This window comes from Rhinopithecus roxellana, chromosome 5 (assembly GCF_007565055.1).
Source record: "Rhinopithecus roxellana isolate Shanxi Qingling chromosome 5, ASM756505v1, whole genome shotgun sequence".
In the NCBI taxonomy this organism is placed as follows: Eukaryota; Metazoa; Chordata; class Mammalia; order Primates; family Cercopithecidae; genus Rhinopithecus; species Rhinopithecus roxellana.
The window spans coordinates 63,759,195-63,786,656 of NC_044553.1; the positions used below are offsets into that span (position 1 = coordinate 63,759,195).

The following is a 27,462-nucleotide window of genomic DNA, read 5'->3' on the forward strand; positions in this document are numbered from 1 at the left end:
ACTTTTTGTCTCTATGGATTTGCCTATTCTGGACATTTTATGTAAATGGAATATGATCTGTGGTCTTTAGTGACTGCCTTCTTTCACTCAGCATAATGTTTTCAAGGTTCATCTGTATTGTAGCATGGATCAATACTTCGTTCCTTTCTATTGCCACATAATATCTCGTGGTATGGACATAGCACATTTTCTTTATCCATTCATCAGTTGATAGACATTTAGAGTGTTTCCACTTCTTGACTATTATGGATAATGCTGCTGAATATATGAGTGCATATTTTGTGTGAACACATTTTTGGTTCTCTTGGGTATATGCTTAGGAGGAGAACTGCTGGGTCATATGGTACCTCTATGTTTAACTTTTTGAGGAAGTGCCAGACTGTTTGCAGATAATATTTTCACCATGTATTGATACCATATTGGATTCAACAAGAACAGAAGTTCTCAAAGTTAGTCAAAGAGACCCAGGGAGCCACAAAACTGAACAGATGAGAAATAGACATGATTCAATGAACTTTAACCCAAATCACATCTGACTGTGTAGATGCAGCAGAGTAGGCAAAAAAATGAATTTGACCAGAACCCAGGAAAGCCAATTGCCTAACAGCTTGCGACTAGTAGAGCACAGAACCCTGGAGACCTGGGCTCAAGTCTCACTAACTCACTGTATGGCCATGGGCAAGTGCCTTCCTCTTTCTGGGCCTCAGGTCTCTCATCTACAAAATGAGAAGTTATATCTAGCTGTGATCCACTGTCTATAGTTCTATGGTCAATCCTTGGCACTCCCACATCTTATGTTCATGGTAGTTATGTGCTTTTCTAGTGTAGATATTCACTCCGAGAATTCCTGGAATTACAGGCACACCTGAAGACCTTTCAGGAATGATGACAGCAAGTGGGAGGGGTTTTCCAGTCCTCTGCTCTGTGGCAGGCAGAGTCTGAGATCCCAGGGGCAGAAGGTGCTCAGCCACTGTGGACTGCATCATGTAGGCACCCAGCTCTCAGATACTGCAAAAATGAGAATGGGATTCACCTGCAAGAAAGAATAAAACAATGGCAATGGCAGCCACCGTACCAAACTCCACATGTTTATACTTTGCTTTTGAGGAATAACATTTACTATATATTTTCACTATAAAAGTAATGTTTTCATTATAGAAAAAGTCAAAACACAAAAAAATCTTGATGAAAAGAAACATCAATGATAGTACTACCATTCAAAAATAACCACTAATTATACATATTTCAAAACAACATGTTACTGATATACACAATTTTTGTCAATTTAAAAAATAACCACTATTTCCAGTTAGATGTTTATTCTTTTAGTTTTGATATTTTTATATTTCTTCTTTGCTACATTGATCTTATACTCTATAGTTTTATGTTTTCACTTATTCTGTCATTAAAAGTCTTCAGAAGTTGGATTTTAATGATTACAGAGTATCCTATCAGGAATGCACTGTCATTTATTTCTATGTAACCATTTGTTTATTATTGGTTATTATTGGGAGGAGGTGTCTCTAAGCTTTGTGAAAATAAATGATGTTCATCTCTGTTTTGGAAATCTCAAACATGCGGGCACTCACAGTCTATCACAATTTAGTTCCAACCTTCTTTCCATCCTCAGCCACCGTAAGTCTTTAACACAGGGCAGGTGTTCAGCCTATATACACTGATGAAGTCATTCTGGTTGTTAAAACAGTGAAATACTTCAGCACAGGGAAGGGAGGCAAATTGCTAGAAAACCTCTCTGACTCTTGTCCAGCCCTCCCTTACTCCGCCCCAGTCCCTCCATAGGAACCTCCTCCCTGGCCAGCAATCAAGAGGACTCCTTAGTGCCTGCACTTAACCAGGATTAACTCTTTCCTGCCTTCTCCAGTGTGACCATTGGTTTATGCTTCTTCCCCCACCTGCAGAATAGTTCCTATTCTGTGGCTAAATCTTGCCAGTCCTTTGAAACCCAATTTGAGTTCCACCTTCTCCATAAACCCTTATCCAACCATTCTGATTCACTCTTGGTCATGTGAACTCTTATAGTATGTTGGTAGGGAGAGGGGGAGGGACAGAGTCTCACTCTGTCACCCAGGCTGGAGTGCAACGATGCAATCTCAGCTCACTGCAACCTCTGCCTCCCGGGTTCAAGCAATTCTCCTGCCTCAGCTTCCCGAGTATCTGGGATTACAGGCACCTGCTGTCATGTCCGGCTAATTTTTGTATTTTTGTAGAGACGGGATTTTACCATGTTGTCCAGACTGGCCTCGAACTTCTGGACTCAAGAAATCCTCTCACCTCAGCCTCCTAAAGTGGTGAGATTACAGGCATGAGCCACTGTGCCCAGCCTGTTTATTATTATCGTTATTATTGCTATTTTCAGAATACTGTTGACAAAGCATTTGCAATCATGTTTTGTTATTCAACTTTTCCTTCGAGTTGCTCTTTCTCCCCAGCTAGATCCTGAGGTCCTCTGAGACAGAGGTCATACCTTAACTTCTCTCTATTCTGTGGTAGAGACAATGCTGTGTTTTCCTATGATGTTTCCTCCTCCTAGACACAAAAGAAAACTTTTCCTGGACTCCTTTGCTGTTAGATTGGGTTTGAACTTGAATTCTAACAAAGACAATGTAGGCAGAAGTGATGTGGCCCTTAAAAGTTCTCATGAGAGCCGTCAATCCTCTCTGCCCCTTTCAAAGTGACTGGGATGGTATAGATGATGGTTTCAGAAGATAAAGGCAGCCGGGATCCCCGAGTCACCGCATGGAGGAGAGCCACTCAGGAGAAAAACTGACCTGCACTGGACAATGATATGAGCAAAAACACCCCATCCTTCTGAAACACAATATTTGTTTAGTGCATAAAACCACAGACCGCATGCCTGCTTCATTCATCTCTTTACCCCTATTGGTATTTGATGAATGTGAATGTTCCTGATGTTAGATGTCCCGCGAAGCAGAGCTTGCATGAACACAAAAGTGACAGGTGTGCCCAATGTAGTCTACTCATGCCACAGGTCCACTCGGCTCACTTGCCTTTCCCATCCTGCATCTGGGCCCCTCACCCTGCTTCTTGGCCAGAGTGGTCCTATTGGTAACTCACACTGTTCCTGAGATCATGGATTCCTAACAGCCACCACCATCACCACATCTGCTAATGCCACTGGTTGCCTCGGGTTCCCCTAAGGACAAGGGTCAGGGTGTGGTGCGGCTTCCATCCCTCCCACTGCAGCCAGACCTGAGGCAGGTCTGGCTTCCCGAGAAGTCCTCCAGAGGGCTCTGAGGGCAACAGCCTAGAATGCAGGGGACTCAACCTCCCACAAGGTGAACTTTGACTAATGAAAGATAGGAAGTGGTCAGGCACCATCAGGTAGAGTGCTCTCCTCTCCTCCAGGTTCTCCATGCAGCCTCTCCAGGGAAACCCCGCATGGCCCCTGACCTGCTCCGGCCCCTCCACACCACCCTAAATCTGCTTCCTGCCTGACTGCCTCATTTCTCTTTTTTTTTTTTTTTTTTTTGAGAAGGAGTCTCGCTCTGTCACCCAGGCTGGAGTGCAGTGGCCAGATCTCAGCTCACTGCAAACTCCGCCTCCCGGGTTTACGCCATTCTCCTGCCTCAGCCTCCCGAGTAGCTGGGACTACAGGCGCCCGCCACCTCGCCCGGCTAGTTTTTTGTATTTTTTTAGTAGAGACGGGGTTTCACCGTGTTAGCCAGGATGGTCTCGATCTCCTGACCTCGTGATCCGCCCGTCTCGGCCTCCCAAAGTGCTGGGATTACAGGCTTGAGCCACCGCGCCCGGCCCTCATTTCTCTTTTTCCTCCACTCTTGCTTCCCTGAGATATGAAGCCAACCAAAAAAGCGTTATGTGCCTAAGCTCGGCCTCTGGCTGTGTATTTTGAGGTCTCAAACTAAGACAAAGGGAAACTAATATTTGTGGATCCCTATTATGTGCCAGGCACCATGAGCCTTACCCAAATTATCTTACTTCATTCTTACAAAAACGGGAAGGTAGTGATTATTAACTCAGTCTTACCGGATAAGGAAACTGAGGAAAGAGGAAACCGTGGAGCCAACTCTTAACCGATGGAGCGGAAAACGTCAGGCAAAATCAAACATTGAAACATGCGGTGGCCCCTTCGGTTTTGTACCTTTTGTGGCTCCCTAGTGTCTGACCCTTTGGGGAGCCTGCAGTTTCGTCAGTTACATGCTGCAACAGTTTGGGGTAAGTTGAACCCTCAGCAGCATCTGACCCATAAAATAATGTTACTGCTGGGCCTCCCTTAAAGATAAGAAGGGAGGAATCAAGAGGATTCCAAGAAAGGCGTCCGAGCAGGAAGTGAAAGGGTAGGTTTGAAAGCAGAGGGTTTGAAACTGAGGGAGCAGGAATGGGAAGAGAGGCCCAGCCCCAGCGGGTCAGGGGCAGGAGGAGGCTACTGAGGCCCAAGGGCGGTGGCCCCATGCAGATATCCTGGCTCCCCGCAGAGGAGATGCCGCCCCCGCCGTCTGCAGGAAGGAAGGGCCCCTGGGGCAGGAGCCGGGTGCAAGAGGAGCCCCGGGAGGGAGCTCCAGGCCTGGAGCAAAGGCGCCTCCTAGGGGCCCGCGGCCGGCAGAGAGCGCGGGACACACGTGGCCACGGAGAGCAGCCCGCCCTGTGAATGGAGCCTTTCTCTGGGCACTTGGCAGAACTCGGGGGCCCTCTGTGCAGAGAGGAGGCCCACTGGAATAGAAATAACCTCTGGCTTGCAGAAGCGTTTTGTGGAAAGATTCAGGAGCTCAGTAGGCAGAGCAGTCCCAAGAAAGATATTTGGAATGTTGAAACTTTCAGAAGAAAATCCAGACTGTCTTTAGGGCCTCGAGTAAAAAAATCACTTAAGACACCAAAAGTGCAAGGAAAACAGGAAGGGCGACTGCACTAAAATTAAGAACTTCTAGTCATAAAAAACATGATACAGAGAGGGAGAAGACAAGCCAGGAGACTGGACTGGATCACTGTAACACATACAACAGGCAAAGAACTCCTGTCCGGAATCTATTTTTAAAACTTCGACAAATCAATAAGAATGAACAATTTAATTTTTTCAATGGGGAAAAGACATGAACAGGCATTTCAGGGATGAGGAAATACAAAAAGACCACCAACATATGAAAAAATGCTCAGCCTCCTTAGTAATAAGGGAAATGCAAACTAAAATAAAAATTAGATACAATTCCACAGCCACCAGGCTGGCAGAAATTTAAAACACAGGCAATATCAAGCAGGGGCAGGGATGTAGAACGATGAGCATTCTCATACATGGTTGGTGGGAGAGTGGATTGGTACAACCACTTGGAACAGTTTGGCCTTATCTGATAAAATGTAAGACATGCATACCTTATGACTCAGTAATCCCACTTCTAGATAAATACTAACTCTCATGTATAGGCAATAGGAGACATAAACAAGCATGGTTTAAAAGAGTCCCAAATTGGAAACAAGTCAAATATCCATTTGCTGTAGGAGGAATAAATTCTAACACATTCCCACAGTGGAAACTATCTAGCTGTGAAATGAATAAACTTACAGCTGTGCGCATCAACATACAGAGATCATAGATGCAAAAAGCAAGTTATAAAAGAATACTTGGAGTATGATCCCCTTGATCAAAGTTCAGAGGCAAGAAAAACTAAGGATAATATATAGGAGGGAAAGCTCTTTCTAAAAGTAAGAGAGGCTGAACGCAGTGGCTGACACCTGTAATCCCAGCACTTTGGGAGGCTGAGGCGGGATTGCCTGACCCCAGGAGTTTGGGACCTCCCTGGGTAACATAGTGAAACTGCATCTCTAAAAACAAAAAAAAGTACACAGCTGTGGTGGCACGTGCCTGTGGTCCCAGCCACCCGGGAGGCTGAAGTGGGAGGATCAGTTGAGCCCGGGAGATCGAGGGTGCAATGAGCCATGATCACCGCACTGCACTCCAGCCTGGGTGACAGAGTGAGACCCTATCTCAAAAAATAAAAAGCAAGAGAAAGACCAATCCAAAATCAAGGATAGGAGAGTGAAGAGAATGCATCAGGGAAGGACAATAGGAGCTTTGCAGGCACTGGTAGTTATTTTTTCTAAAGTTTAGTGTGTGTTTTGTTTTATTATTCCTTAAACTGTACTTACACATTATATATATATTATTATATATATATATTCTTGTATGAATAAAGTTTTCACCAAAAGCTTTTTTTGAGAATGAGAGTTAAGCTTTTTTCAAGGGCAGTCAGACCACTATCAGAGATGTTTCTACGTAGCTGAGATCCATCCTAGTTGGACTGAGGGTGTACGAACATAGGACAAATGAGCTGGGGCGGGGAGGGCTGCTAACATGGAGGCCTCACTCTGTGCCAGGCTTTAATGAGCAGAATCTCAATGGGCATCAGATGCTGCCTTGTCAATAAAACACAGCCAAGAACAAGCCAAGTTGCTGGAATTCTGAATAATAATGAATTAGAACTTACTGCTGTATCTAATAATCCTTCTGTGACATTTGTATAGTGTTTCACAGTTTATGAAACACTTTTATATGAGTTAACTCAGTCAGTTCCCATAATCCCACTGAGAGGCAGGCAGAGAAGATTATGCCTGTTTTTAATGAGAAAGAAAGCAAGTCACAGCTAATGTGACTTGTCTGAGGCTACACAGCCAGAACTGCATCTTAAACCTCCTGGTCAAGTGCTCCTCCTAGCACAGCTGCTGCCTGCCTGTTCCAAGTGTGGTAGACAGAGATTCTGCCCAGGTGCCTCCTCCCTGTCCCAAGCCCTGCCACATCCTCCCACCTCCCAGCATCCTTCCTGGGAACATGTCAGCCTGTCCTGGGCCCTGCCCCCTTGTACCCTCCCACCCACCAAGCCTCTCCCTTCTCTGGCCTTGAGTTATGCTCCCCTTGTCCCAATCTTTAGGATTTTTCTATTTTTTTTCTTCCCGAAGGAACTTTTCCAGATGCTATTTTCTTTGGCTTTGCCACAAACCCTCTATATGGATTTCTAGCTCTTGCTATACCTCATCAGTTTGTTGACACTTGTCCAGACCAGGACGTCTGTGGGGTGGTGTCCTGGCACACAAATCCTACCTTGAGTACCATAGGGTGCAGCTGTTCTCACTAGGAAACATATGTGAACACCAGTCTGAAACTCCCCCCGCCCCTGGTGATTCTGATCAGCCTTTCCAGAAGCAGTGGATTAGTAACACCATAGCTGTGGGAGCCGATCAAGTTCCCTAATCTCTCTGAACCTCCACTTCCAAATCTCTGACTTCATAGGTGATTTTAGAAAATTAAGGGAGGTAGTGCCTACTACATGGTTAGTGTTAATCAAATGTTCTTTTCTCCATCTAATCATCCCAGAAAATAGTAGTGAGGTGTTTGCTGGTGGGTTTTTTTTTTTTTTTTTTTTGACGTGGTTTCACTCTTGTTGCCTAGGATGGAGTGCAGTGGCATGATCTCAGCTCACTGCAACCTCCACCTCCCGGGTTCAAGTGATTCTCCTGCCTCAGCCTCGCAAGTAACTAGGATTATAGGCATGCGCCACCATGCCTGGCTAATTTTGTAATTTTAGTAAAGACAGGGTTTCATCATGTTGGTCAGGCTGGTCTCGAACTCCTGACCTCAGGTGATCTATCTGCCTACGCCTCAGAAAGTGCTGGGATTACAGGCGTGAGTCACCTTGCCCATAAAAGCCTTCCTGACAAAGTCAAGATCTCCCACCCTCACACAGGCCCAACTTCTAACATCCGCAGTCTTCTTTGAGGAGAAGATCTTGTGCTCTGGCAAAATATTTTAGCTACTGCACAGAACACTGTGTGGCACAGTACTTTGAATTCCCAGAGAGAAGGGCCCAGAGGTCTTGTTGGACAGTATGTAGGAACCTACTCCCAAGGCAGAAGGCACTCCCAGAGCGTGCTTTGGTAATTATGCAGGCTGGGAGGAGGCAGGCCATGGGTGGGAGAAGAAGGAATGGAGAGGAGAGGAAGCCTGGAAGGAGAGAATCACAGGTTCATTTAAAATAGACGCCAGCTAGGGGTTTAGTCCTCCTCTGGCTTGCTGTGTGAGCTTCCGCAAGTCACTTCACTTCTCTGGGTTGGGCTGTATCTGAAGAGGCCTTCTTCCAACTGAGACACTCAAGGATGCCATGCATTTTTCCAAGTCACTAGGAAACAACACTCCAATTGCATACTTTTCATTTGCATTATTGTAACCTAGGCTGGTGTCCAACTCTTTTTCATAAACACTGAGAAATAATGTCATTTCCATGACTGAATCAAGCACACCAAGGGTGTTATAGAATCACTTTTCTCGCTTAGCAGTTATGGGCAGCAGAAGAGACTTGCACTCTAGATCCTGGAACAGCTGAGTTTTCTTGGGAAGATTCCAGACAGAGTTATTAACCCAATGAGTAACACCCTATGTGCCATTCTGACCCTCTGGGCTACAATAATGCAATCTTCTATTGCTTTTCTCCCTTAAGAAAAGCCATCAAACAAGGGACTCATTCAACTCATTCAACTGTTTATATTTTTAACCACAATATAAACAGGCATTCACACAAGAGCAATTATAAATAGCACACGTGGGGGAAAAAAAGAACCTGCCTACTGGCATCCAAAGATATGCTGCAGAAAGCAAATTTGGGACTCTATTTAAAAATATTTTCAAAATGCCTTAAAGCAATGATATTCAATGTGCTTGATATTGCAGCAAATTTGATTTACTGACACAATATTGGTGGCATTGGAAATTAGTAATAGTTCCTTTGGGAACTAATATGGAAACACATAGGAAGAACTATATCCATGATTATTCAGAAGTAATGGAATAAAAATCTGCATAAAGAGGCCAACACAGTGGCTCATGCCTGTAATCTCAGCACTTTGGGAGGCCAAAGCGGGAAGATCACCTGAGGTCAGGAGTTCGAGACCAGCCTGGCCAACATGGTGAAACCTCGTCTCTACTAAAAATACAAAAATTAGCCAGGAGTGATGGCAGGCTCCTGTTGTCCCAGCTACTCAGGAGGCTGAGGCAGGATAATAGCTTGAACTGGGAGGCAGAGGTTGCAGTGAGCCGAGATCGCACTACTGCACTCCAGCCTGGGCGACACAGCGAGACTCCATCTCAAAAACAAAACAAAACAAAAAAGTCTAAACTTGAGGGAATTGCTATATAGATTTTGATACAGCCACACATTTGCCTCTTACATAGCGATAAGGATAATTATGAATATTGATAGCAATGTAGAGATGTTTATTATCAGTCAAATACAACAAACTTCAGGATCACATATGCATTATGATCATAGCTCTGCTAAAAGTGTGCATATACATCTGCGAGGGCTGGAAGGTATTGAAATAAAAGTGGCTGTAGTGTTTGAGAGGCAAAATATTATGGTTTAAATTACTTTTAATTTTCTGTTTATCTCCAACTAAATAAAAGAAAGCATATCAGTTAAAAAAGAACAAACCTTATCACCAAAGTTTCCCACTAGACAATGAGAGAGGGAACCCTGCCTGTCTCCTTCAACAGCGTTTGCCAGAGCATGTGTCTGCCACATGGTTGGCGCTCTGTAAATATTTGTGGACTGATTGACCACTGCTGTCAGCCTCTCTGAACCCGTTTAATAAATCGCTGATAGAGACCTCCTGTTTTCGCGAAGATACCTTCTGCCATCACCTCCACAGTCTCCAAAAGCACCTTCATTTACAAGCAGCCTTTCAAAACCCAGCATCTTCCTCTCTCTCAGTGTCACTGGCAGAAGGAGGACATCACCTTAAAGTACCAGACTCTAGGGCCAGCCTGTGTTGGGAGAACCTCCCCCTTCTTCTCTTGTAGCTTCCCCCGTGGGGGCAGATCTTCACAGGGACACAAGGGGGAGTAGCTTGATCCCTAAATCATCTGGACACTAACACTTTGCACCAGAAGATGGCAGTCTACACCCCTCCTTATGGTGCAGAACCCACACCTTCCTTGACACTTTGACAGTTACTTGTTCAAGTTACTCAGCCTGCCTTCCACAAAGGCGGGCCAGGGTGAGGGTGTGACAAGGATGGCCAGGGCCTCAGGCCAAGATCAGGAACTGATGCCTGCTGTGCCTGATGCTGGGAGAGATGGCACCTCCCCCGTTTCACATTTCACAGTTGGGGAAACCAAGTTTCACAGAGGTTAAGACACTGCCAAGTCCCCAACTCCTAGTACAGAAACACTGCCCAGACCCGAGCCCAGCTCTCCTTACTCCAACACCCACCCTCCTTCCACCATACCGTACTGCCTGCCAGCTCTCCAGCAACAGGAGTCTGTGAAAACATGGGCAAGGATGTTTCTGAACCCATGGTTAAATGCTTTTAAAATCACTATGTCAAATTATAAAATTGATCAGACCCTTTGACCTTGGAATACCACTTTGGGAAATATGTTCCAAGGAAACAATATGAAATACATATTTATAAATAAGTTTATAAAATATAAAAGTGAAACAAAAGCACATATAGACTTGTGCAGAACTGAGCTTGATATTGCAGTTAAAACTGGAGATAGCCCAGATGCCCGAACATGGGGCAGAAGCTGGGAAAATCGTGCTGTGGTCATTATACTCACACTGGAAATGGCCATTATGCAGATTAGCACCGACATCCAGCCTGTCACAGGGGGACTGTTATACAAGTTGTTAAAACAAATACTTTCATATCAGCTGGTAAATAGTATGGCCGGAGTGTCCTCCAAGCCTCCTTTGCCCCTCCACTGGGATCCTCCTGAACGTCCCCTGATCCAGCCATTAAATAGTAAATGCCTGGCCCAGCAGCCTCCAGGATCCCACATGAAGCAGTGGTCAATGAACATCTTAGTACTAGCTATTAAATTCTTTTAAACCTCCCCTGGCTAAGATTCTGTATACTCATGGAAAAGCGACCTTATTTTGGAATGGGACAAGATATAGGAATATATAGAGAAAGACATTATGTGACTGAACGGTAAGTAAAAAAAGCAGAACTTAATACAAGGAATAGCAGTGAGGCAAATTTATATTTGCATAAACAAGAGTTTCTGAGAAGCCACAGAATCTAAATATTTGGCAAACTAGGAGGGAGATCTGAAAAATTTTGTCAGTAGCCTATTTAACAACCTTTTCCCCCTTTCCTTCCTAAAAGAAAGTTGCAGGGCGGGCGCGGTGGCTCACACCTGTAATCCCAGCACTTTGGGAGGCTGAGGCAGGCGGATCACAAGGTCAGGAGATCGAGACCATTCTGGCTAATACGGTAAAACCCTATCTCTACTAAAAATACAAAAAATTAGCCAGGCGTGGTGGCACCCACCTGTAGTCCCAGCTACTTGAGAGGCTGAGGCAGGAGAATAGTGTGAACCCAGGAGGCGGAGCTTGCAGTGAGCCGAAATTGCGCTACTGCACTCCAGCCTGGGCGACAGAGTGAGACTCTGTCTCAAAAAAAAAAAAAAGTTGCAATTTTGTTCACTTGCCTACTCTTCTGATGACCAAATGTTTTGGGGAAGGTTGAGCTCAGAGGTGGTCTGGAGTGGGGTGGGGGTGTGAGTGCAGAGGGCCTAAGCCAGGCATGTGGCTCAATCCTCGTGCCAAGTATGGATTTAGGCATGGGCTGATGACGTAGTTCTGGCAATGGGGTGGAAGGGAAGTCAGCCAGGAGGATTCTAGCAAGACTTTCTTTGCTAATATAAAGCGACAACGACAGGAACATCCCCTGTGTTTCCTTTGAGGATGTCTTGCTTAAAACGAAAGCAAACACCTTGTTGCCTGACGGAGAAGACTGAAAGAGTCTCAGAGAACCCAAACCTTAGCCACGACACCTTTGAGTCACTAAATTAACCAACCTTGAAGCTACTCTAATGCTAGCCTTTTTCTTTTTGAAATGACCTTAGTTGGGTTTTCTAGTACTTAGAATGTAAGCTGTTTATTCACTACTATATCTCTATTATCTATAACACCATCTGGTACATAGTAAGCCCACCATAAATATTTGTTGAAGGGATAAATGAATAAAAAGGAAGGAAAAAATGAATCCTTGCTGATATAGAAAGTTAAGTTTCTTGGTCATCTTGGTGTTAGATTTTTCTGTTTAATATTTTAAAAATATTCATTCAAAGCATTACGTGATGTTGACTAGGTGTATTAGTTCCAGGGAAATAGTGTTATGGGAAGTGGCAGAGAGACCTGGATTTCAGTCTGGATCTGCTACTTACCAGTCAAGGGCTTTTAGGCAAATAATTTATCTTCATTGAGCACACCTGTAAAATGAGGATTAAATTATACGGTCTCTGTGAGTCTTTTTTTTTTTTTTTTTTTTGAGATGAGTCTCGCTCTGTCATCGGGGCTGGAGTGCAGTGGCCGGATCTCAGCTCACTGCAAGCTCTGCCTCCCAGGTTTACACCATTTTCCACCTGCCTTGGCGTCCCAAAGTGCTGGGATTATAGATGTGAGTCACCGCGCCTGGCCGCCCCTACCTGTCTTTCTATGTACTGTATCTAGAATCATAATTTTACTTTTTCTGAACTGCTTGTGAGTTACTTTACAGACATTACTCCCCTCTACTCCTTTAGTGTATATGCTTTGTAAAACCAAGGACATTCTCTTAGATAAGTATAGGTAATCATCAAAATTAGGAAATTAACTTTGGTACCAACTATTGTATCTAATCCATAGATCTTATTCTGATTTCACAAATTGTGAAATTTGTGTTGTACTAATTTGGCAGAACTATCCCAGAGGTAACGCTCTGTTCATCTCAGTGTGTCATGTCAGGAGGTATGTGATGTCAATTTGTTTCATTTCCCGTGATGTTAACATGGGTCACGTGGCTGATTTGTTGATCTGTCTGAGTCCTTTCCTGGCCCATGAAACCCTTCTCAAGGTCAAAGAGAGACTCCATCTGATTCATCCTGGCATCATGGTAGCTGAGTACTTGGAATGTTGGGAGGTGAGGAATAAACACCTACAGAGCCCCTCCCACATGCCTAGCTCTGTGGTCACTTCTCATTTAAGACTCACAGAGGCCGGGCACGGTGGTTCAAGCCTGTAATCCCAGCACTTTGGGAGGCCGAGATGGGCAGATCACGAGGTCAGGAGATCGAGACCATCCTGGCTAACCCAGTGAAACCCCGTCTCTACTAAAAAATACAAAAAACTAGCCGGGCGAGGTGGCGGGCACCTGTAATCCCAGCTACTTGGGAGGCTGAGGGAGAGAACTGCTTGAACCCAGGAGGCAGAGGTTGCAGTGAGCCGAGATCCGGCCACTGCACTCCAGCCTGGGCAACAGAGTGAGACTCCATCAAAGAAAAAAGAAAAAGAAAAAAAGAGAAAGAAAGAAAGAGAAAGAGAGAGAGAAGGAAAGAAAAGAAAGGAAGGAAAGGAAGAAGGGAGGGGAGGGGAGGCGGAGGGGGAAGGGAGAGGGAGAAGGGGAAGGGGAAGGGAAGGGGAAGGGAAGGGGAAGGGAGGGAAGGGAAGGGGAAGGGAGGGAAGGAAGGGAAGGGAAGGGGAAGGGGACGGGGAGGGAGGGAAGGGAAGGGGAAGAGAAGGGAAGGGAAGGGAAGGAAGGGAAGCAGCGTGGTGGCTCCATGCTTGTAATCCCAGCACTTTGGGAGGCTGAGGTAGGCAGATCACCTGAGGTCAAGAGTTTGAGACCAGCCTGGCCAACATGGCAGAACCCATCTCTACTAAAAATAAAAAAATTAGCCAGGCATGGTGGCACATGCCTGTAATCCCAGCTACTTGGGAGACTGAGGCAGGAGGATTACTTGCAATTAGAAATTCTAGGCTTGCAGTGAGCTACGATCACACCTGTGAATAGCCACTGTATTCCAGCCTAACCAACACACCAAGGCCCTGTCTCTAAGCCACCAGGGGATGGTGGCCCATTTCACAGAAAGCTGCATTTGGGCAGGTTCTGGAAAGGTGCCACAATCCTCCAGGCAGACAACAGGAGGAAGGGCCTTTCATTCAGTGGCCAGTAAGTATGAGTGAGCAGGGCGCTAACAGGCAGGAGGCAGTTGTGGCTGAGGCACTGGATATGGGCAGTAAAGATGGATATGTAGGCTGTGGCAAAATTGCAAAGGACCTTGAATGCCCTGCCAAGGCATTGGGACTTCATCTTGTAAGCAGGGGGTGGGCATGATGGGCTAGATGTTGTAGAAAGTGAGGAGGATGAGTAGAGATGAGCAGGATAGGAGTCAGGGAGGCCCAGGAGACTATCGAGACATCTGGAGGTAAAAGAAGATGCTGAGGGCTTGAATTAATTAAGCCCATCGGGCCAGAACTGGAAGGGCAGTATGTACATTCACACCCCTAGAAGGCAAACTGGCAGGACATTTTTGGTGCACTGGTTCCAGTTTGCTCTGCATTGCAGAGGCCATGGGACCAAGTGACTGGTCAGCAAGGGCAAACCCCTAGCTGGTTTGGAAGGTGGGGAAGTGGGCTGGGCGCAGTGGCTCATGCCTGTAATCCCAGCACTTCGGGAGGCCAAGGCGGGTGGATCACCTGAGGTCAGGAGTTCAAGACCAGCCTGGCCAACATGGTGAAACCCCGTCTCTACTAAAAATACAAAAATTAGCCAAGTGTGGTGGCACATGCCTGTAGTCCAAGCTACTCGGGAGGCTGAGGTAGGAGAATCGTTTGAACCCGGGAGGCGGAGCTTGCAGTAAGCCGAGGTCGCACCACTGCACTCCAGCCTGGGTGACAGAGCGAGACTCCGTCTCAAATAATAATAATAATAAAAAGAAGGTGGGGAAGTGGACGTGTGTCCAGTGTCCACCTCTTTTGAACTTTATTGGAGCATGGGCCTTTATCAGGGACTAATGGCCATAGCTATCTCATTGTAAATTCAGACCATCACCTACATGACCTGTGCTGGCCAACTTGGTCTCATACAGCCCCCTCAGTGTCGGATTCCCCGAGATTTTTATGTGTTACCCACGTGGGTGCTGTGGTCAGTCCCATCATGTTTCCAGCTTAGGAGGCTAAAGGCCCAACCATGAATTTGGTTCTTCGTATTGCACAACAGCAGGGCATTTTAAAGTCAAATTGAGCCAATCCACTCATTTGACACTCAATAAATATTTGCCCATTGCTACTGTGTGCTTAAGAGATTTACCCAAAAGGAACAGGGAAAAGGGTAGGGTGAGAAAACACTGAGGTCATATTATAATGAGAGTGGTTTTTCTAACTGGGGTTTCACTTGGTATGTCCAAATTAGATAGAGATGTGTTCCTCATCAAGTTTGAAAAGGAAGTATTATCTTTAAGTCTTTAGGTTCCTAGCTTCATGAAGATGGAGCCAGGTGATACATGGCATCAAATACCATTCTGAGCAACATGTTAAACACTCAGAAAGCAAGATGGGTCCCATGTGGCCTGGCAATTTTCCCTAAATGCATGCAGCTCTTACTCACCCGGGGGCTTGTCCACAGCTATCGTGGTTATGATGACGGTGGTGATGGAGAGCACCCACTTCGTGCCACGCACTCTGAAAAGTGCTTCCCTTACATTCTCTCTAAACCTAACCACACCTGCAAGGTAGACATCTTACACGTGAGGAAATCAGAGTGCAGGGAGGTGGATGGATTTGTCCAAGATCATACTGCCACGTAGGGGCAGAGCCAGGATCTGAATTTAGATCTTGTCTCTAAAGGTTATGACCATTCCATTGTCGTGCCATCTCCCACCACTTCAAAATAGGAAGGAAGTTTCCCATTTTTGAACGAAAGCATCTGGCCAATGGATCTCAAACTTTAGTGTGCATCAGAGTCTGTGTTAATAGAATGCAGGTTGCGGGGTCTGAGTCTCAGAGTTTCTGATTCATTAGGTCTAAGGCAGGGCCTGCTAATCTGCATTTCTGGCAACCCCAGATTTGCTTGTGTTGCAGCTAGCCCTGGGACCTTGCTCTGAGAACCACTGCTCTTAACAGAAGATGACACTACTGCCTCCTGCTCCTCCTCTTTCTGTTCATTTTGACATCTCCAAAATCGACCCATTTCACCTGCCTGAAGAAGAGGGCCGGGGTGAATGCTGCCCTCACCTCTGCCTATCTGTTTCCATGGGAGTCTGTGTGGGAGGCTGCAGGCTCCTCCCTGACCCAGCACAGAGGATTCCTGGCTAAGCCATTTGCTCCCAGTTGTTTACAGACACATCTACTCTCAGGTCACTGCTCTCTCTCTGAACCCCAGGGGGCATTCCCAGGCCTCTCTGGGCTTTCTGTTCACTCACAGCTTCTCTGCAGACTGAACCTGCTTTCATCTGCTTAGTCAAGTGTGGTTTATGAACTCTGATTGCCTACAACACCCTCTCTTCATTAGTTGGACTTTGGAGAGGGAATGAGAGATCTTTTCCAGGGTAATATGGGACACACAGGCTGCTTCTGTCACCTGGGATCCTTGCTGCTCTGGGAAAGATAAACTTTCTAGCAGCTTGTTGACCTTTCCAAGTTATAGTTTGACAAGGGAACATATGTTTCAAAGGCTCGTGGACTTTTAGACTTGGAAGAGATCTTGGTGGAAAAAAGGAAGGGAAAAGAACAAACACTTATTGAGAATCTGCCAAGTGTCGGGCACAAGGCCGGAGACTTAATGTGTGCCATAGTGTTTACCCTTCACAGTAACCCTATGAGATAGGGTTTGGGTTTTTTCATTTTAATACCCATATACAGATGAGAAGACTGAGATTTGAAGTTCAGCAACTGGTAAGGGTCACACAACTAGCTAGTGGCAGAACCAGGATTTGAACCCAGGTATCCCCATATTCTCTCTTCTACCGCTCGCCCAGCAGTCCATAGCATTGATGGTCTCCATAATGGGATATCCATTGATTGTCCTGGCTTGCTAAGACACCGTGTGTCAGTCATACAGCGATCAGTGCTGGGGAAGCAAGGACTAGTCCAGTTAGAGAAGCTGGTAGGGGGGTGGTAGGAGGAACTGAGGAAACAGGTCATGCTTGAATGCTGGGTGAACAGATGGGAGGTGCCAGGAGTCTGTAGAGTTGGTAGCAAGAGCTGCTAGGAGCAGGTCAAAGCAAGCAGGACAACAGTCATCTACAAGGGAAGATGAGCAGCCAGCCAGGGGCCTTGACTCCAGCAAAGCTAGCCAAGGCTGCTCTAAAGAGCCAGGTGCCAGCCCTCCTGCCCAGGTGTGGGTCTGCATGAAGACAGTCCCCCCGCCCTCCGTGTCCGTCAGTGTGTGCTTTGTGCCCAGCATTTTGCTAGGTGTTGACGCTCCTTTTTATTTTTTTTTTTGAGACAGAGTTTTGCTCTTGTCACCCAGGCTGGAGTGCAGTGGCACGATCTCGGCTCACTGCAACCTCTGCCTACCAGGTTTAAGTGATTCTCCTGCCTCAGCCTCCCGGGTAGCGTGAACCATCACGCCTGGCTAATTTTTGTATTTTTAGTAGAGATGGGGTTTCACCATGTTGGCCAGGATGGTCTCGATCTTCTGTCCTTGTGATCCGCCTGCCTCGGACTCCCAAAGTATTAGGATTACAGGTGTGAGCCACTGCGCCCAGCCTCCTTTTTTAAAAAAAAAAATAAACAAATATTCTTGTTTTCAAAGAGTTCACAGCTCAGGTATAGGTACAAGTAACTGACTACACACAGCCAGATGAGTATTATTTTTAACACGGTGTTTCATAGCTTAGACTGTCAATTCACATACCCGCATGATGTCCAGCGACCCTCATGGAAACATTTCCGCAGGGGAGAGAGGAAGGGCCCTGTGCGGAGCATTCTGCTCTTCCACACCTGACATCGCATGGAGCCTTGGCACAACCCCTTGAGGAGCACAAAGGAGGGAGTCCTAACATCTCCTCGTGGGGGATGGGCAAAGCTTCCCAGAAGCATGGGTAGAAGCTCTTCATGCCGAAACGAGGAAGGCAAGGTCACTGCCGTTTCTTCTGCTGTGCCATTTCCGCGTGATGGGCACTTTTAGCTTTAGGAGGAAGACAGGGGCTTGAGACTGGCCTCTTGGCCTTTTCCTTTTCCAACTGCAGTCTGAAAAGCCCTAACTTTTTTACATCTGTCTTCCTGCAATAGCTCCCTCCAGAAAAGCCAGATGTCTAAAGTGCTGGCAAGCAAAGGGCTACTGGGTGTGCTTTTAGCTGACATGGTCTGGCTTGGGAACAAATGTTAAGAAAGTCTCTTTTTCCTCGTTCTCTGCCATCCATTTTTCCTCAATGACTATTTTCCTAGAGTTCATCATGTGATAACCATGACAGACCAGGGATAGACGAGGGAGGAGCCATCAATGACAGATGTCATCTGTCCTCATGAGTCAGTGAAAGAAAATGTTAGCCTGGAATCAATGACATATTGAGCATGAGGTCGGGGGGAGGAGATTTACATGCATCTCTTAACTAGTGGTGAGTGAGAAAGCAAGTTCTGGATTGGAATTCAGCAGAATGGCTTCTCCCTAAGAGCTGGAAGACCAGGAGCAGGGAGGACATGGGGAGGGACCCTCAAAAGAAAGCAGAGGCATTAGCTGGGTGCTGGGGGTCTGGGGAGGCAAGAACCTTCAGGCAGCCTGGGTGGTCACTCGGCTGAGCCAGCACTGAAGGAGCTCTGGGAGGAGGGATTCTAGTCCTCCCGCCCACACCAGCACAGATGTGGCTTCCCCCTCTGGTGTCCTCTATGGTGGGAGCCAGGTTGAATGCTGCTCTAGGACACGTTGTACAGCACCCATGGGGATACTGTCTCTTCAGTGGAGACAGTCAGAGACTCTTGACTGAAGCAGGTGGAGACCCTCCCTCTTCTCACCGGCACTGGGATGAGGCTGTGGCCAGGAGCCAGATGGAAAGGCAGTTTCACATTTGCTCACATAAGAGTGACTATTCGGGGCCAGGCACGGCGGTACACGCCTGTAATCCCAGCACTTTGGGAGGCTGAGGCGAGCAAATCATGAGGTCAGGAGTTCGAGACCAGCCTGGCCAACATGGTGAAAACCCGTCTCTACTAAAAATACAAAAAATCAACTGGGCGTGGTGGCAGGCACCTATAATCCCAGCTACTCGGGAGGCTGAAGCAGGAGAATTGCTTGAACCTGAGAGGTGAAGGTTGCAGTGAGCCAAGAAGGCGCCATTGCACTCCAGCCTGGGCGACAGAGTGAGACTCTGTCAAAAAAAAAAAAAAAAAAAAAAAAGAGTGATTATTCAGGCTAATTGCAGTGACTCACGCCTGTAATCCCAGCACTTTGGGAGGCCAAGGTGGACTGGTCACTTGAGGTCAGGAATTAGAGACCAACCTGGCCAACAAGGTGAAACCCCATCTCTACTAAAAACACCAAAATTGGCATGCATCTGTAATCCCAGTTATTTGGGAGGGTGAGGCAGGAGAATCACTAGAACCCAGGAGGCAGAGGTTGCTGTGAGCCTAGATCACACCACTGCACTCCAGCCTGGGCAACACAGCCAGACCCTGTCTCAAAAAAAAAAAAAAAAAGGCCAGTCGCAGTGGTTCACACCTGTGATCCCAGCACTTTGGGAGGCCGCGGCTGGTGGATCACTTGAGGTTAGGAGTTCAAGACCAGCCTGGCCAACATGGTGAAACCCTGTCTCTACCAAAAATATAAAATTAGCCAGGCGTGGTGGCAGGCATCTGTAATCCTAGCTACTTGGGAGGCTGAGGCAGGAGAAGCACTTGAACCAGGGAGGTGGAGGTTGCAGTGAGCCAAGATTGCACCACTGCACTGCAGCCTGGACAGCAAGAGTGAAACTCTGTCTCAAAAAAAAAAAAAAAAGAAAGAAAGAAAGAAAAAGAGTGACTATTCAAACAAACCCACCAGATTCACTTAATCCTCACAACAACCCTACAGACTATTCTGTTTTTTAACTGAGGAGAAATCCACATAACATAGAATTAACCATTTTAAAGTATAAAATCCAGTGGCATTTAGTACATTCATAATATTGTACAACCACCACTTCTATCAAGTTGTGAAACATGTTCATACCTCGTTGAGGTTGTTTTCATGCCCATGTTACTGGTGAGCTATTAAGGCTCAGGAAAGTGAAGGGACTGATTCAAGTTCATCAGTGGGAGAGGTTGGACTTGAGCCCAGATTCTGTAACTCCTGTGGAAGGAGGAAATGTCTCTCTTCAGACTTTGATAACAGCCTCTGAACTGATTTCCTGCTCTCCTGTCTCCCTCCTTCCAGGTGTCTTACACACAGTGACATTCATCTCCTACCGCCAGGCTCTAAGAGAACTATCTCCCTCCTCAGCCTCCCAATGGACGCTCATTAGTATCAAAATAAAGTGCAAGCTCCGTTCTGCTGTAACCTTTATGTTGATCACCAAGCAACCCGTTTCCCTGGGCCTGTGGTCCTTGGGAAATGCTTGCAAATCCTGGGCTCTGGCAACCCTGGGAGTGGTGGCTGATCCCAGCACAGCTTCTGCCCTTTATCCTGTCCATCAGCTACCAGCCAGACTGCATGCCCTTGAGATTTCTTAAGCGGGATTCGACACCAGCGCAGGCTCTGCGCACCACAATGTGTGTTGCCGTCGGAACCCCGTCACTCGACTTGAGGGAAAGGACAGCAACCTCCCATCTCTCCACTTTGATTGGCTAAGTTATTTCAAGGTCAAATAATGGAAGCAGTGCAGATATTAAATATGTCGGCGCCAGTTGTATATATGTGTTCCTTGAAAATATACTTATGGTATATTTTTAGATGCCAAAAGGTAAAATGCTATATATAATATAATCTTGTTTCAGAAAAAATGTTTATATAGACAGAATAAATATATATTTTAACATATGCATCTATCTGCATAAGAAAACATTTGAAAAGATATACCTTTAATGGTAATATTAACATGTTAATGGTGGTTCTCTCTGGCTGATGCGATTTGGAGTGATTTTCATTTTTTCTGTTTGCTTATTTTCATCCTTGCTAAGTTTCTGTTTTTTTGTTGTTGTTGTTGTTGTTTTTTGAGACGGAGTCTAGCTCTGTTGCCCAGGCTGGAGTGCAGTGGCTGGATCTCAGCTCACTGCAAGCTCCACCTCCTGGGTTTACGCCATTCTCCTGCCTCAGCCTCCCGAGTAGCTGGGACTACAGGCGCCTGCCACCTCACCCGGCTAGTTTTTTGTATTTTTTTTTTTAGTAGAGACGGGGTTTCACCGTGTTAGCCAGGATGGTTTTGATCTCCTGACCTCGTGATCCGCCCGTCTCGGCCTCCCAAAGTGCTGGGATTACAGGCTTGAGCCACCGCGCCCGGCCCATCCTTGCTAAGTTTCTTTCCATAAAAACACGACCTATATAAGAAAAAGAAGGCTGGGCACGATGGTTGTCTGTAATCTCCGCACTTTGTGGGGCTGAGGCGGGCGGATCGCTTGAGGTCAAGAGTTCAAGACCAGCCTGGCCAACACGGTGAAACCAAGTCTCTACTAAAAATACAAAAATCAGCCGGATGTGGTAGTGCACGCCTGTAATCCCAGCTACTCAGGAGGCTGAGGCAGTAGAATCATTTGAATGTAGGAGGCAGAGGTTGCAGTGAGCTGAGATCGCGTCACTGCACTCCAGCCTGGGCAACAGAGTGAGACTCCGTCTCAATATAATAATAATAATAATAATGAAGAGGAAAAGAGTTTCTGTAGGACTCTGTTTGCCCTCTCAACTCGGCCTTCTATCACAACTAATTGTATACATACACCTCTACTCTCTCTGCCCCTCAAGGACAGGGATCTCATCTTACTCATTTTACCTTCTCCATGACATGCTCAAGAATTAATTAGCTAGCCAAGGAGTGGACCTCAGGTTCTACTGTCTCTGACCCCTCCTGAGTGCAGGTCTCTGAGGCCAACCCCCTTGAGCAGGCCTCCAGGAGGTGACGCTCCTGAGACCTCCCAGGCCTGGGTTTCTGGGGTTTCCCGCTAGGTTCCTTGTCAGTGAGTAAAGCAGTGGTGGCTGCAGGCAGATGCAACATCAACAGCAAGTCTGCAGGCAAAGATGCTCTCTTGCGCTTGTGGGTTTCTTCTCAATATGATTTCATTACTGTAAGGCAGATGTTTCATTGCCAGGGCAACCAGGGGTGGAATATGCACAGAGCAGCCTCCACTTTGAACTTTATTTTGTTAAACTCCCACTGGGCTCTGAGCTCACTTCCTATTTGTGGTTGCAAGAATGTAAACCTTCAGATCTGCTGGTTTTTTTTGTCTTGATCTTGTTTTGTCTCTTTAGAGGTCTGGCTGACATGTACAGTGTCTCCTGCAATTTACTAGTTAGGGTAACTTGTTTCATTCTCACCCGCTCACTTTGATACCTCTTCCTACTGTCTTGTGATCAGACTTGCTCCCTCAAAATAGATGGAAATTTTTTCAATGTATTAGAAATGTACTGGAGGCCAGGCAAGAGGTGACTCACGCCTGTAATCCCAGTACTTTGGGAGGTCGAGGAGGGTGGATCACCTGAGGTCAGGAGTTTGAGACCAGCCTGACCAACATGGTGAGACCTCGTCTCTACTAAAAATACAAAAATTAGCCGGGCATGGTGGCACATGCCAGTAATCCCAGCTACTTGGGAGGCTGAGGCAGGAGAATCACTTGAACTGGGGAGACAGCAGTTGCAGTGAGCTGAGATCACGCCATTGCACACTCCAGCCTGGGCAACAAGAGCGAAACTGTCTCAAAAAAAAAAAAAAAAAGAAGAAGAACTGGAACGTCAGAATTGGAATTTTCCAATAGGGAGGATACTAAAAGGGACAGCTTTAACTGTCTCTCCCCTCATGACGTGCTCTTTTTCCCTTGGTTTTCCTGCTCACGCTCCACAGCACACACAGGTTTCCAAGCTACACCGAGGGGCGACCAGCCCTCTGTGGCCTTGGCCTCTTTGATGCGAATCCCCCATCTCCCTGGTGAGGCTTGGAGGCCTCAGTGGGAGGAGCCGAGAACTTGATTCCTCAATCATGACAAAACCTACGTAGCCTGCAGTTCCCTCTCTTTCCATTCCTTGTCCCAGTTAAAATACCTTTGAATTAGACTCCACTTCTGGAATTGTCACTGACAAAGTTGTTTTCTGGGCCCAGAGGTTTAAACACACTGGCCTTGCCCAGCACCTGACACTTCATTGTTGAAAGGAATTAAATCTAATTGAATAGAATCAAAACCAAATTGAATGGGCAGGTTCTAAACCAGGCTTGCAGATCAGGGCCATCAGCCTCTTAAATGCAACCCAGCTGAGCCTACCTTTGTCTGGTGTCTGAGAGGAGGAGGGCACAGTGTGAGGGCCCATTCTGGTGGTTTGGGGGTGTTTCTCTTAGCTCGTTGCTTGGAGAGTCCACCTGGTTTCTCATAGCTGCTGCCTGGGGTAAATGACTGGCTTTGATTCAAGTCCCAGAGTGTGAGTCTCTGCAGGGAGCCTGCGAGTGACCCAGCATAAATGGAGGAAGGAAGGAGAGGGAGGGAGGGGAGTTCCCCTACAGTTTCTCAGTGAGGAGATAAGATGTAAGCACTGGAAACATGGGAGAATGAATGATGTGGAATGAGCTGTGTCGCTTGTGACATGAGTCATAGTATTGCCCTCTCTGGATAGATCCTGTCCCTGAAAGTGACTGAGAACAGTCAAACTCAGAGAGGTGGGTACAGTCATCCTAGGGGTGTAGCCTGAGCTTGCACTTGAAGGGAAGGAGGAAAGCCAACCCCTGTGCTAAGATATGCAGTTAGTGCTCATGACACATCTGTAATATGTGATTCCCTTTTTACAGAAGGGAAACTGAGGCCCAGAAGGGTCAGCCAAAGCCATCACCCTTGGAGGAGGATAGATCTGGGTTCTAATCTCACAGGTGCCATCCCCTAACGCCTGCATAACTTTGGGTCTCCTCCTCCACCAGACAGATCCTGCCACCTGGGGAGAGGTCAGCAGGGGACTCCCTGGTTTGCACAGGACCAACTGGATCAGGTAGGCAAGGAGGAGAAAACCACTGGCCTCTACATTCTCTAATCCAGCTTTGCAGATAACAGAGCCTGGACTTTCAGCTTATCTGATTCCTGGTCAGTTTCTCAATGAGCTGAAACTCAGAGGGAAGAGGAATGTGATTTCCACTCACAATCACCAGACAGGGAACCTCTTGTGGGCAGAAACTGTTTCTTTCTTATTTTTAGTAAATAAAACAGTACGTAGTATTGAACACATATGAAAGAAAATGCAGCATATCTGTAAGTTATAAAGCACAGTACTAAACGCTGTACCTAAGAACCAGTCCAATCTACCCCTTCTCCCTCCATCCCCCTGCCTCTCCATGAAAGGTAACCACTATCCTACATTTTGAGCTTAACCTTGCCTTCTATTTTTTTTTCAGTTTTAGTAAATATGCATGCATTTCTGAGCTGTATAAAGTTTAGTTGTGCTGTTTTGGGGGCTCTATATAAATGACGCCAAACTGAACTTAATCATCAGTGGTTATCAGAGTTACCATTTAAAGATGAATATGCCCCTACGTCATACGACTCCTGGTTATATACCCTAGGGCACTACTTCTCATATTTTTTGGTTTTAGGACTCTTATACCCTTAAAAACTATCAGGATGGGCACAGTGGCTCATGCCTGCAATCCTAGCACTTTGGGAGGATTGCTTGATTCCAGGAGGTGGAGACTGCAGTGAGCTGTGATCCTGCCACTGCACTGATAATAATTATCAAGGACCCCAAATAGCTTTTGTTCATGTGGGCTATATTTATTTATATTTACAGTATTAGAAATTCAAACTGAAAAAAGTTAAGATATTATTAATCACCTTTAAAATAAAAATAAACTCAATGGATGTTAACACATTTTATGAAAAAAAATCTATTTATGTTAAAATTTAGGGAGATGAGAGGCATTGTGAGAGGCATTGTTTCATATTTTACAGTCTCTTTATTGTCTGGCTTACTAAAAGATAGCTAGAATCTCTATTTGTATTCAAGTGTTGCAATATGTTGTTTTGGTTGAAGTATATGAGAAAATTCCAGCCTCACCCAGATACATAATTAGAAGAGGTAGGAGTATTTTAATAGCCTTTTTAGATAATTGTGGATGTGTCATACAGCCTCCAGAAAACTCCACAGCATACGCCTGACAGGATGAGAGTGAAAAGTATTATGAAAATAGTTTTGTGGCTGGGAGTGGTAGCTCGCACCTGTGATCCTAGCACTTTGGAAGGCCACGGAGGGTAGATCACCTGAGGTCAGGAGCTTGAGACCTGCTTGGCAAACATGGTGAAACACAGTCTCTACTAAAAATACAAAAATTAGCTGGGCATAGTGGCGTGCGCCCGTAATCCCAGCTACTCGGGAGGCTGAGGCAGGAGAATCGCTTGAACCCAGGATCTTGCAGTGAGTCCAGATTGTGCCACTGCACTCCAGCCTGGGCGACAGTAAGACTATGTCTCAAAAAAAAAAAAAAAAAAAAAAAAGAGAAAAAGAAAATAGTTTTGCTCATGTGGACCCTCTGAAAGGGCCTTGGGGACCCTTGAGGGTCCCTGGATCACATTTTGAGGACTGCTGCCTTAGTGAAACTCTTGTACATGTGCACCACGGGGTTGTGCAAGATTGTTCATTGCAGCATTGTCTGCGATAGAAAAGAACTGGAAACAACCCAAAATGTTGTCTATCATCAGGAGAATGAATACATGAATGATGGTTCATTTACACATCAGAATATTTGTATAACAGTGAAAATAATGCCTCTTTTCCCCACCTTTGTACATGAGGAGGCTGTGTATTAACAGAGTCCTTGCAGTTTGACTGGCGTACACTAGAGTATTAGATGAGGCCGAGCATAAAGTAGGTATTTAAGAGACGGGCAAAATGAATGAACATGCCCAAAAGTTGTGAATGGAGAGGCCAAGCCAGAGTCACCTAATTTCCTGTTGTGACTTTTGTCATGTTAAATTCTTCTCTGGCTGAAGCCTTTTCATTTCTTCTGAAACACTTGATTTCAGACTAATGACAAAAGCTAACTTCCTGTTTTAAAATGATATTTATGCCACCACAAAATACTTTGCAAATGGTGGGAATTAATAAACACAAACCCACAGAGAATCCAGCAAATTTATAAAAGATCTTCCCTTTGGAAGTTTGGGAGCACAGAGCTAAAACAAGTACATTTTGTGTTTAAAATTGTGCCTTCTTCCTGGAATAAAAACATTTCAAGGCAAAAGCATTCCACACTTCCGATCCCTGGTTAGAAAGAACAATGGAGAGCTGTGGCCGGGCATGGTGGCCCATGCCTGTAATCCCAGCACTTTTGGAGGCCGAGGCGGATCACCTGAGGTCAGGAGTTTGAGACCAGCCTGACCAACATGGAGAAACCCCATCTCTACTAAAAATACAAATTAGCCAGGCGTGGTAGCACATGCCTGTAATCCCAGCTACTCAGGAGGCTGAGGTAGGAGAATTGCATGAACCCAGAAGGAGGAGGTCGCGATGAGCCAAGACTACGCCATCGCACTCCAGCCTGGGCAATAAGAGCGAAACTCTGTCTCAAAAAAAAAAACAAAAAGAAGAAAGCAAAATATATTCAAGTTTCTATTGAGATAATCACTGATAAGACTGAAAGCCCTGAGCATTAGTATCCTAGCAGCTGCTAACCTTGTGTGAGGAAGACGCTGCATACCTAGAGAGAGTCCCTCAGGGTTGCAAGTTCCCGGTCTTGATAGTTTTGTAAATATATGACCTGTGAGAAATATAAGAAAATAAACAAGTTAAACATAAAGTCATAGTTTCAAACTTTGATGTTTTCATTCAGCCAAAAATCAACAGAACTAATGGTTAAAATCAGACATTTAATGTTTATTTGCCTTATCAACAAAAATATTCAGGAAGCCTTGGTTTAAAAAATCAATTTTTTGATATTTCCTCCTGAATTAACATCTAGTTTCTCAGACATGAAGGGACTCTACCCTCCCTTTCCTGTGTTCTAACTTTCAAGAGTTACCTATGTCAAATTTAGTAGTATTTATATTGAAGACCCTATAAAATTGAATGCTGACTTCTGGTTAACAAAGCATCGTAGACTGAGAAATAGACACATAAACCAATATGAAAAAAAAATCCAGATATAGACCCAAGTATATGTGAATTAATACTTTTAAAGTTGGCATTTCAAATCAAAGAAGAAAAAAGCGCTGTTCAGTAAATAGTATCAAGACAACAGGCTACACATCATTTTCCATTTGGGAAAACCATTTATGTTATATTGCTACCTCACTCCTTATTCCAAAATCAATCCCAGATGAATAGAAACCTAAATGTCAAACATGAAATCCTAAAAGTAAAGGGGACGGCACAGTGGCTCACACCTGTAATCCCAATACTTTGGGAGGCCAAGGCGGGAGAATAGCTCAGGCCCAGGAGTTCAAGACCAATCCAGGCAACTTAGTGAGACCTCTTCTCCACTAAAAAAAATAATAAATTAATTAACTGAGTGTGGTGCTGTGTACCTGTAGTCCCAGCTACTTAGGAGGCTAAGGTGGGAGAATC

At 45.7% G+C, this 27,462-nt stretch overlaps 1 long non-coding RNA gene across 1 annotated transcript; it reads right to left on the bottom strand.

The window, feature by feature from the left end:
• Positions 1-501: 501 nt before the first annotated feature.
• Positions 502-27,462, bottom strand: LOC115897686. Its single transcript, XR_004057459.1, has 3 exons — positions 27,423-27,462; positions 26,597-26,656; positions 502-1,033 (listed from the first exon to the last, which is right to left on the bottom strand). It is a non-coding gene; the product is annotated as an uncharacterized LOC115897686 (long non-coding RNA).